The sequence below is a fragment of the Bos indicus x Bos taurus genome, chromosome 17, assembly GCF_003369695.1.
Source record: "Bos indicus x Bos taurus breed Angus x Brahman F1 hybrid chromosome 17, Bos_hybrid_MaternalHap_v2.0, whole genome shotgun sequence".
Taxonomy (NCBI): Eukaryota; Metazoa; Chordata; class Mammalia; order Artiodactyla; family Bovidae; genus Bos; species Bos indicus x Bos taurus.
This window is the reverse complement of record NC_040092.1, coordinates 21,250,991-21,261,896: the sequence shown is the minus strand read 5'-3', so window position 1 is coordinate 21,261,896 and position 10,906 is coordinate 21,250,991. Positions and strand designations below refer to the sequence as shown.

Below are 10,906 nucleotides of genomic sequence, written 5' to 3'. Positions count from 1 at the left end.
AGCAATACAGGAGACCCTGGTTCAATCCCTGGGTCAGGAAGATTCCCTGGAGAAGGGATAGGCTACCCACTCCAGTATTCTTGGGGTTCCCTGGTGGTTCAGAAGGTAAAGAATCCACCTGCAATGCGGGACACCTGGGTTCAGTCCCTGGGTTGGGAAGATCCCCTGGAGTAGGGCATAGCAACCCATTCCAATATTCTTGCCTGGAGAATTCCATGGACAGAGGAGCCTGGTGGGATACAGTCCATGGGCTTCCAAAGAATTGGACACGACTGAGCAACTAAGCACAGCACAGCACACAGGTGCCTGAGAAGGGGAAACAATAGGCAGAGAGCCGTGCCTCTCCCAAGGGCTGGGGGTGGGGGCGGCCAGGGGGATTCGGGCCACTGTCAGCAGCATCTGTTCCTCGTTCTCCCGAAACTTGGCTTTCCCTTCTTTGTTCTATGAGATACATTCACATTTGGTGCAATGTAGCTCCAGTATTCACCCTCCCACATCCTTTTTTCTTTAGCCTTTAAAAATGCCTATAGGGACTTGCCTGATGGTCCAGTGGTGAAGAGTCTGCCTGCCGATGCAGGGGACATGGGTTCAATCCCTGGTCTGGGAAGATCCCACGTGCTACAGGGCAACTAAGCCGGTGTACCACAACTGTGAAGCCCATGCATCCTCGAATCCAGGCCCTGCAACGAAAGAAGTCACCACAGTGAGAAGCCCAAGCGCCTCAATGAGGATCCAACACAGCTGATAAATAAATAATTTTAAGAATCCGTATAGCACACAATTCACCAGTAGTGGCATTTAGTACCTTCACCACGGTGTGCAGCCACTGCCTCTATCTAGTTCTGGAATATTCTCATCATCCCCAAAGGAAATCCCATACCCATTAAAGCATCACACCTCATTCTCCCCTCCCTCGGCCCCTGGCAACCACCAAACTACTTTCTATCTCTATGTATTTACCAATTCTGGAATGATACAATACACAGCCTTTGGAGTCTGGCTGATTTCATGTGGCACAACATTTTCAAGGTTCATCCATGCAGTAGCCTATGTTGGTACTTTGCCCCTTTTAATGGCTGAATAATATTCCACTATGTGGATGAACCACGTTTTGTTTATCCATCCAACTCTCCATGGACACTGAGATGTTTCCACCTTTTGGCTATTGGCAATAATCCTATCATTTTCATTCCAATCCCAAAGAAAGGCAATGCCAAAGAATGCTCAAACTACCACACAATTGCACTCATCTCACACGCTAGTAAAGTAATGCTCGAAATTCTCCAAGCCAGGCTTCAGCAATACATGAACTGTGAACTTCCAGATGTTCAAGCTGGTTTTAGAAAAGGCAGCGGAACCAGAGATCAAATTGCCAATATCTGCTGGATCATCGAAAAAGCAAGAGAGTTCCAGAAAAACATCTATTTCTGCTTTATTGACTATGCCAAAGCCTTTGACTGTGTGGATCACAATAAACTGTGGAAAATTCTGAAAGAGATGGGAATACCAGACCACCTGACCTGCCTCTTGAGAAACCTATATGCAGGTCAGGAAGCAACAGTTAGAACTGGACATGGAACAACAGACTGGTTCCAAATAGGAAAAGGAGTATGTCAAGGGTGTATATTGTCACCCTGATTATTTAACTTCTATGCAGAGTACATCATGAGAAACGCTGGGCTGGAGGAAGCACAAGCTGGAATCAAGATTGCCGGGATAAATATCAATAACCTCAGACATGCAGATGACACCACCCTCATGGCAGAAAGTGAAGAGGAACTAAAAAGCCTCTTGATGAAAGTGAAAGTGGAGAGTGAAAAGTTGGCTTAAAGTTCAACATTCAGAAATCTAAGATCATGGCATCTGGTCCCATCGCTTCATGGGAAATAGATGGGGAAACAGTGGAAACAGTGTCAGATTTTGTTTTTCTGGGCTCCAAAATCACAGCAGATGGTGATTGCAGCCATGAAATTAAAAGATGCTTACTCCTTGGAAGGAAAGTTATGACCAACCTAGATAGCATATTCAAAAGCAGAGACATTACTTTGCCAACAAAGTTCTGTGTAATCAAGGCTATGGTTTTTCCAGTAGTCATGTATGGATGTGAGAGTTGGACTACGAAGAAAGCTGAGTGCCGAAGAATTGATGCTTTTGAACTGTGGTGTTGGAGAAGACTCTTGAGAGTCCCTTGGACTGCAAGGAGATCCAACCAGTCCATTTTAAAGGAGATCAGTCCTGGGCATTCTTTGGAAGGAATGATGCTGAAGCTGAAACTCCAATACTTTGGCCACCTCATGTAAAGAGTTGACTCATTGGAAAAGACTCTGATGCTGGGAGGGATTGTGGGCAGGAGGAGAAGGGGACGACAGAGGATGAGATGGCTGGATGGCATCACTGACTCGATGGACGTGAGTCTGAGTGAACTCCGGGAGTTGGTGATGGACAGGGAGGCCTGGCGTGCTGCGATTCATGGGGTCTCGAAGAATTGGACACGACTGAGTGACTGAACGGAACTGACTGAACATCTGTGTACACATGTTTGTTAGAACACCTGCTTTCAGATCTTTGGAGCGTATACTCAGGAGCAGAATTGCTGGTTCCTATGGTAACTCTACGTTTACCCCACTGAAGAATGGCCAGACTGTTTTCCACGTCAGCTGCCCCATTTTACACTCCCAGCAATAAGGCACAAAGTTTCCAATGCCTCTCACATCTTCACCGACACTTGTTATTTTCTGCGTTTCTCATCTAGCCAGGACATGGGTATGGAAGCTGGTATTCCTTTGCACGAATCCATCAGTCAATCTCTCCCATCTGCTGATGGACATTTAGGGTCTTTCTGAGCTGGGGTTGCTACAGACCACAATGCTGTGCACACTCTCCCACATGACAGCTGCTGTGCCTCTTCACTTTGGACTTTGCCCCATCCTGCTCTCATTTGGGAGAATCGTTCCCACCTTCCACATCCTTCCTGTCTGATGTGTTCATCCGAGGCAGTGGTCAGGGGAAGCCAGCACCCATGACTTTGATCCACGCTGTCCAATTCTGCTGCCACTAACCTCACATAGCTGTAAGATGCTCACACTGCGGCCACTCCAAACTGAGATGGGCCATGAACAAACGATACACACAGGATTTTAAGGATGCAGTGTGGAAAAATGTGAAATATCTCACTAACAATAAAAGTAACGTTCTGTATCAATAATGTTGAGATGGAAATGTGTTAAATATACTGATGAAAATGTGTTAAAATTTTATTAAAATTAATTTCAGCACTTCCCTGGTGGTGGTCTAGTGGCTAAAACTCCATACTCCCAATGTGGGGGGCCTGGGTTCGATCCCTGGTCAGGGAACTAGATCCCACAGGCTGCGACTAAAGACCCTGCACGTAGCAATGAAGATCTCCTGTACGGCAGCTAGGACCAGGTGCAGCCAAATCAATTCAATAATTTTAAATTTTTAATTTTACCTGTTTCTTCTCACGTCTTAAAACATGTGGGTACTAGAAACTTTAAACTACTTGTCTTGCATTTGTGGCTCACATCTTTTTTCTAGAGGACAGCACAGGGTTCCCTTCTGTTTCTTTACCTGGGTTGTGTACTTCCTGAGAGACAGGAAGTGTCTCACCTTTCCTTCTTTCAGCACAGAACAGCTTTGCAGATGGTGGAAATTTAGGCAGAGTGATCTTTCAAAGAGCGGATATCTCCCAACCCCAGCTCTGTCTCCCTTTGATTGTTCAATGATTTCTATTGCCTTTGAGATAAAGTGAGACTCTTCAGTGTGGCTGTAAGGCCCTGTGGGCTCTGGGCCCTGCCCACCTTTGCATACTCCCTTCACCCCCTGTGCCCTGACCACCCTGGGGTTCTTTCCTCCTTATTGCTGCCACTGGGCCTTTGTATGTGCCAGTCTATCTGTTGGAAATGTCCTTCCTTTTCCTTCACCACCAGTACCTTCTATCCATCCTTTGAATCTAAGCTCAAACACACTAGGCTGACTCTAATCAAGGCTCAGGACCAGAGAGTGTTCCCATACACCTAAAAACTGGCAAACTCCGTAATGCACTTTCATTTTTAAAATATTTATTATATTTATTTATTATTTATTTGGCTGCATTGGGTCTTAGTTGAGGCATGCAAACTCTCAGTTGTGGCATATGGGATCTAGTTCCCTGACCAGGAATCAAACCTGGGCCCCATGCATTGGAAACATGGAGTCTCAGCCACTGGACCACCAGGGAAGTCTCCCTGCCCCTGCAATGCATCTCTTTGAACTAATTTGTACGCACCCTGTGAATTCCAGGCCCTGTGAACCAGCCAGGTAACATTCCTGCAACGTGTTCACCAGACTAGCCGGAGGAAGACACCTGAACTAGGGGATTCTGTACATGGGTTTCAAATGTCTTTGAAATGAAATTTCAGTCCAAGAATAACATTGGCAATAAGATGCCTCGTGTCAATTTTATGGGCTGCAAATACCTTCCAGTTAGACCATGAGGTAAGTTACAGGCCTGAGCACACCCTGAGAAGCTGCCAAAATGTTTCTCAGTTGCTCTTCTAAAAATGTCTTTGTCCTTGACTCTGGGGCTGGCCACCCCTGGCCAGTGGGCACGGGGAGCAGCCAGCAGTTTCTAGCTAGGACATGATCAGGGGTCCAAGGCAGCGTTCGGGGCAAACAGGCCCACTCTGGGCAGCCAAACAATCACTGCTGTCCAATGTTGGGACATCCGAGCCACCGTGGGGATGTGAGCACCTCGCAGCCCCAGCCAGTGTGCCAGCTTTTGGGTAGAATTGATGCCAGATTTCACACGGAGACAAAGGAAACTTTCCCCCTGAGGTTGGAGGGAAAACAGGTGAGCTGTCATATCTGTGACTGCGAGCGGGCAGAGAGAGGACATCACCCCAGTCAAGTCACGGGACAGCACGGGGCCACCCCTGCGCTTTGTCTCCCTCTTTTAAGCACTCCCTAACTTTTAAAGATGTTTCACTGAGGGACTTCCCTGGTGGTCCAGTGGTTAAGAATCGCTTTCCAATGCAGGGGACGTTGGTATGATCCCTGGTCGGGGAACTGTCTGGTCTTCCCGGCCCAGGGATGAAACCTGAGTCTAGTAAATAAATTTTTTTTAAATTTCTTATTTATTTTATTTAATTGAAAATAAATTTAGTTATTTATTTCATTTAATACACAGAAAGGCTTCCCTGGTGGCTCAGAGGTTAAAGCGTCTGCCTGCAGTGCAGGAGACCTGGGTTCGATCCCTGGATCTGGAAGATCCCCTGGAGAAGGAAATGGCAACCCATTCCAGTATTCTTGCCTGAAGAATCCCATGGATGGAGGAGCCTGGTGGGCTACAGTCCACGGGGTCGCAAAGAGTCGGACACGACTGAGCGACTTCACTTTCACTTTTCACTTCCATACACAGAAAAGTGTATAAATCAGACACACACAGTTCACTGGATTTTCACCAAGTGCACACACCCAGATAACCAGCACCCAGACGGAAGACCAGCACCTTCCCGGTTCCCCAAATATCTGCCTTGGGCCCCGCCCCAGCGTACACTCAAGGAAACCACCATCCTTGCCTCCCAACTCGAGGACGCATGCCGGCTCCCAACCTCCATGTCAAAGGAATCAGTCAGCGGGTCCCGCTCCCTGTTCTGCTCAACACCACGTGTGTGGTTTTTCCGAGTTGTGCGTAGCACATGTCTGTCGATCTCACAGATGGCCCCTCGTATAGAGACCCCACTTGTCCTGTTCACCTGCTGAAGGAACTTTGGATGAGCCCCAAGTTCAGGGCGGTTTCAAAGAGTCCTGCTCTGCACATTCCAGTACGTGATTTTTGGTGGCCATACGCACATGTTCATAGAATGGCTGGATCATAGGGTTGGTGTGTGTTGAACATTCTGAGAAACTGCTCAACCTCTTTGCCGAGTGACCGCACTCTTCCCTTCCCACCCACACTGTAGGAGAGTGTTCCACATTTTCACGTGGTATGGCTGGTCCTTTCCATTTGGGTTGGCCTTTCAGGTAGGCACTGGTGGGTATGAATATTCAATACCCATAATAAAAAAGTCCATGAACATGGAAAGTTTGAGGGAGGGCAAGACTCCTTTGTTTTGTGGGGAGGGGGTTAGAAAGATGCATACAGAAGTTTTTCTTGTATGTTTGCTTTTAATTCTTAATTTATTCTAGTGGTTAATATACTCATATCGCTTGGACCTGGATAAGTAGAAACAGGAGTATGTTGAATAAGGTGTGTCTCTGAGTGAAAGAGAAAAACAAACATCATACATTAACGCATATTTGTGGAATCTAGAAAAATGGTACAGGTCAATCTATTTGCAGGGCAGGAATAAAGACTTATGGATACAGTGGGGGAAGTGGAGGGTGGAACAGCTGAGAGACTAGCGTTGACATATATACACTGCCATGTGTATGCCATGTGTAACGTAGGCAGCTAGTGGGAGGCTGCTGTCCAGCACAGGGAGCTCAGCTCAGTGCCCTGTGATGACCTAGAGGGGTGGGGTGGGAGGGGGAGGGAGGCGCAAGAGGGAAGGAATATATACATACGTGAAAGCGTGAAAGTGAAAGTTGCTCAGTTGTGTCCGATTCTGCAACCCCATGGACTATACAGTCCATGGAATTCTCCAGGCCAGAATACTGGAGTGGGTAGCCTTTCCCTTCTCCAGGGGATCTTCCCAACCCAGGAATCAAACTGGGGTCTCCTGCATTGCAGGCAGATTCTTTACCAACTGAGCTACCAGGGAAGCCCATACACACACACACACACACACACACACACACAGTTGATTCACGACTGAAGCGATTTAGCAGCAGCAACAGCATAGTTGATTCATGTTGTTGTACAGCAGAAACTAACACAACATTGTAAAGCAATTATATTCCAATTTAAGAAATTTTTTGAATCGGCAAAAAAAATAGAGACATGTCTCTGAGTAAAGCAAGGGGTGGACCAGCACCCCTGCTCCGTCCATCCTCAGGCTCCCAGACCCGGGCAATGGCTGTCGCCCTGGGGAGCCCTCCCGGGTGGGTCAGGTAACTCCTGCCAGGGCACCCTGCCACAGCCCCATCCTACTGGGAGCAGGGGAGCCGTCCCAGGCCAGGGGAGGGCAGGCTCGTTCTCAGCTCATAAACTCCCTCCCTGGCATTTACAGTCAGCGTTTGATCTTATAAAGGAGTCCTCTCGACCGCTCACCAAGTTCCTCATTTCACAGAATTATTTATGGTCTGTGCCACTTACTATTACTCTATCCACTCTATTTAGTTATTTATTTATACAGACATATATTTTTACCAGGGGCTGAGGTGGTGAAAACGAAATACGCATGAGCTCATGGGGCCAAAGGAGTCTTGGCAGCCGCTGGGGCCTTGGGGACTGTGAGCTGACAGCCGGCCCTGCCTTGATCAGCTTCTTTGAGGTCCTCTCTCTGGCCAGTGATGGCCAGCAGGGCAGAGATTGGGGACTTGAGAGACTGATCAAGAAGGAGGCTGGGAAGGGGGCTAACAGCCTGGACTTTGAGGTGAAGGGCATGGACTCAAAGCCTCTCCCCACTACCTAAAGCTCTGTGCCTCAGTTTCCACATCTGCCAAGTGGGGCCACCCTGAGGATTAAATAAAGTGATGGATGTAAAGCGCTTACACCAAAGTCTGGCACTCAGGAAGGACCCTATAAGAGTTAGTGGCTATTATTAACAGCCTAAATGACAGGGCTAATGAAATCATAGCCCTTCAGTGGCCAACCCTCCCTGTCTGCCAGAGACCAAGGACACTGGACTTTCAGTGCTAAGCCCGGGAAGGTGCCAGGAAACTGGGACAAGTCAGTCACCCAACAGAGCCTTGTCATTGGATGAACCAGCAGGGACCCATCTCTTCACTTCAACAGAAAGTCCAAATGAGGAAATAAATATTGATTAGGCATTCATTCATTCAGTAAACATTTATTAACTTCTGTTCTGTGTCAGGCATTGTTCAAGGACCTGGGAACACAGGAGAGAAGAAACCAACGTCCCAGCTGCCCTCATGCAATCAACATTCCAGTAGACAAGGTAGATAATGAGCAAATAAACAAATAAATATTGGACTTCCCTGGTGGTCCAGTGGCTAAGACTCTGTGCTCCCAGTGCTGGGGGCCTGGGTTTGATCCCTGAGCAGGAAACTAGATCCCACATGCTGCAACTAAGACCCGGCATAACGAAATAAATATATTAAAAAGAAAAAACAAATAAATATTATAGCAGCAGGTAACATATTGCTGATACACAAAGGTAAACATGGTGAGAAAAAAATGCAAGACGGGCGATAACCAAATGAGAAGGTTAAAGAAAGACCCTTTAAAGAGATGACATCTGAAAAGGAAAATAAAGTCAGAGAACAAGCCCTGGGACAATCCAAGCAACGGGCACAGCAGGTGCAAAGGCCCCCGGCGGGGGAGGTGCTATCACCAAAATGCTTTAAGGAAGAAATACCCTGATTGGTTTCATCTCAACTAACCTTAATCATCATTTGGAAACCAATGCCAAGCACTGTCAGTCAGTCAGTTCAGTTGCTCAGTCATGTCTGACTCTTTGTGACCCCATGGACTGCAGCACACCAGGCCTCCCTGTCCTTCACCAACTCCTGGAGCTTGCTCAAACTCATGGCCATCGAATTGGTGATGCCATTCAATCATCTCATCCTCTGTCATCTCCTTCTCCTGCTGCCTTCAATCTGTCCCAGCATCAGGGTCTTTTCCAATGAGTCAGTTCTTCGCATCAGGTGGCCAAACTATTGGAGTTTCAGCTTCTGCATCAGTCCTTCCAGCAAATGTTCAGAACTGATTTCCTTTAGGATTGACTGGTTTGATATTCTTGAAGTCCAAGGGACTTTCAAGAGTCTTCTCCAACACCACAGTTCAAAAGCATCAATTCTTTGGTGCTCAGCTTTCTTTATGGTCCAACTCTCACATCCATACATGACTACTGAAAAAACCACAGCTTTGACTAGACGGACCTTTGTCGGTAAAATAACGTCTCTGATTTTTAATATGCTCTCTAGGTATGTCATAGCTTTTCTTCCAAGAAGCAAGCGTCTTTTAATTTCATGTCTGCACTCACCATCTGCAGTGATTTTGGAGACCCAAAAAATAAAGTCTCTTACTGTTTCCATTGTTTCCCCATCTATTTGCCATGAAGTGATGGGACTGGATGCCACGATCTTCATTTTTTGAATGTTGAGTTTTAAGCTAGCTTTTTCACCAAGCATTGTAGGGATAAGCAACATCAGTTTTCTCTCTGGGAAGTTACAGGTGGTGCTAAGGAAAGCCTACAATGAGAAAGAAAGTATGGGGACTTCCCTGGTGGTCCAGTGGTGAAAGCTTGGGTTTAATCAGGGAACTGGATCCCACGTGAACTGGGAGTTCGCATGCTCCAGCTGAAGATTCTGCATTTGTTGTTGCTCAGTCGCTCAGTCGTGTCCAACTCTTTGAGACCCCATGGACTGCAGCATACCAGGCTTCCCTGTCCATCACCAACTCTGGAGCTTGCTCAAACTCATGTCCATTGAGTTAGTGATGTCATCTAACCATCTTGTCTTCTTTCGTCCCCTTCTCCTGGTGGGGAGTTCTGACAAAATGTGGTCCCTTGGAGAAGGGAATGGCAAACCACTTCAGCATTCTTGCCTTGAGAACCCCATGAGCAGTATGAAAAGACTCTGCATGCCACAACGAAAAGATTCCACACATCACAACGAAGATAGAGGATCCTGTGTGCCACAGTGGGACCTGGCACAGCCAAACACATATATACATATACATAAACATATGGATAAATAAATATTTTTTTAAAAGAGAGAGAGAAAGCCAGTATAATGTCATGAAAAGAACACTGCTCAGAGAGGGAGGGAGACTGGAGCCTCCTTGTGGGTGCTGGGTGACCCTGGTCAAGTCATTTAACTTCTGCCTCTCTGGACTTCCCTTTCCTCAGGCTTAACATGGGGAATAAGAGAGAAGCACTCACTGTGAGTAGGCCATAAGGCCTGATTTGAGGATGTCTCTTTAGAGGACCATGACACAGCAGGAGAGACTGCTACTTCCCAAGTGTTTGTCCTTGGCAGTGACTGAAGCTGGGGCAGGGCTGGGATCCATGTTCATGGCCCAGCTCCAAGCCTCCAAGCTTTCTCAAGTGGGCTCAAGGATGGCTATGCCCACCGAGAAAACTGGCATAATTGAGGCTCAGAAGGAGAAAGTAGCTTTCTTGCTTACCAAGATGCTTCTATTGGTTGGGGACTCCTAGGCAGAACAGAATAAACTGCAAGATGATTTCAGAAATATCCTTCTGAGAAAACCTGTAAACGAATGTCCCATGGGCGTGGTGCTCAGGTTCTAGATCGAGCACTTCCTGGTTCATTCAAAACTGCTCTTTTTGGTGACAGTTCATCTCTCTCCCTGTGTGCGCAGTGCGTGAAAAGTCTAATTCCCTGGTTTGGCTTCCACTATGGAATAGGAGCCCTGCCCCTGGTCAGTTTGGATTTCAGACAAACAGATCTGTTGTCTGTTATCACATGGCCTCGTCCTGGCTCTTCTCAGACAGGGGAAATGTAGGTCGAGTCAGTGATATGCCCTTTGATTCAAGGAGGGAGAGACTGCTCCACCTATAGACCTTTTCCAGGGTGAAGCCTGTTCTGTACTGTAGACTTTTCCCCTCGTGGGGGCAGGTGATTGAACAGAGGGCACAACCCAGTGTCCGTGGCCAAGCCATCGGCTGGCTGGCAACCAGTGAGGAGGCTGAGCATGAAGATTCTACCCAAATAGGAAAACTGAGACCGAAAGATTTTCCCTCTGGGGAATCTGAATTGGGAATGTGGAGAGGACTAGGTGGTTGGTGACAGGAACCAAAAGGCATGAGGTTGACAGAAG

General features: G+C 47.2%; 1 long non-coding RNA gene across 1 annotated transcript in view; it reads right to left on the bottom strand.

The window, feature by feature from the left end:
• Positions 1 to 345: 345 nt before the first annotated feature.
• LOC113907603 overlaps positions 346 to 10,906 on the bottom strand; it is a 111,341-nt gene continuing 100,780 nt past the window's right edge. The window contains exon 3 of the long non-coding RNA XR_003515240.1: positions 346 to 680. This is a non-coding gene — a long non-coding RNA (uncharacterized LOC113907603). The remainder of the gene's footprint in view (positions 681 to 10,906) is intronic.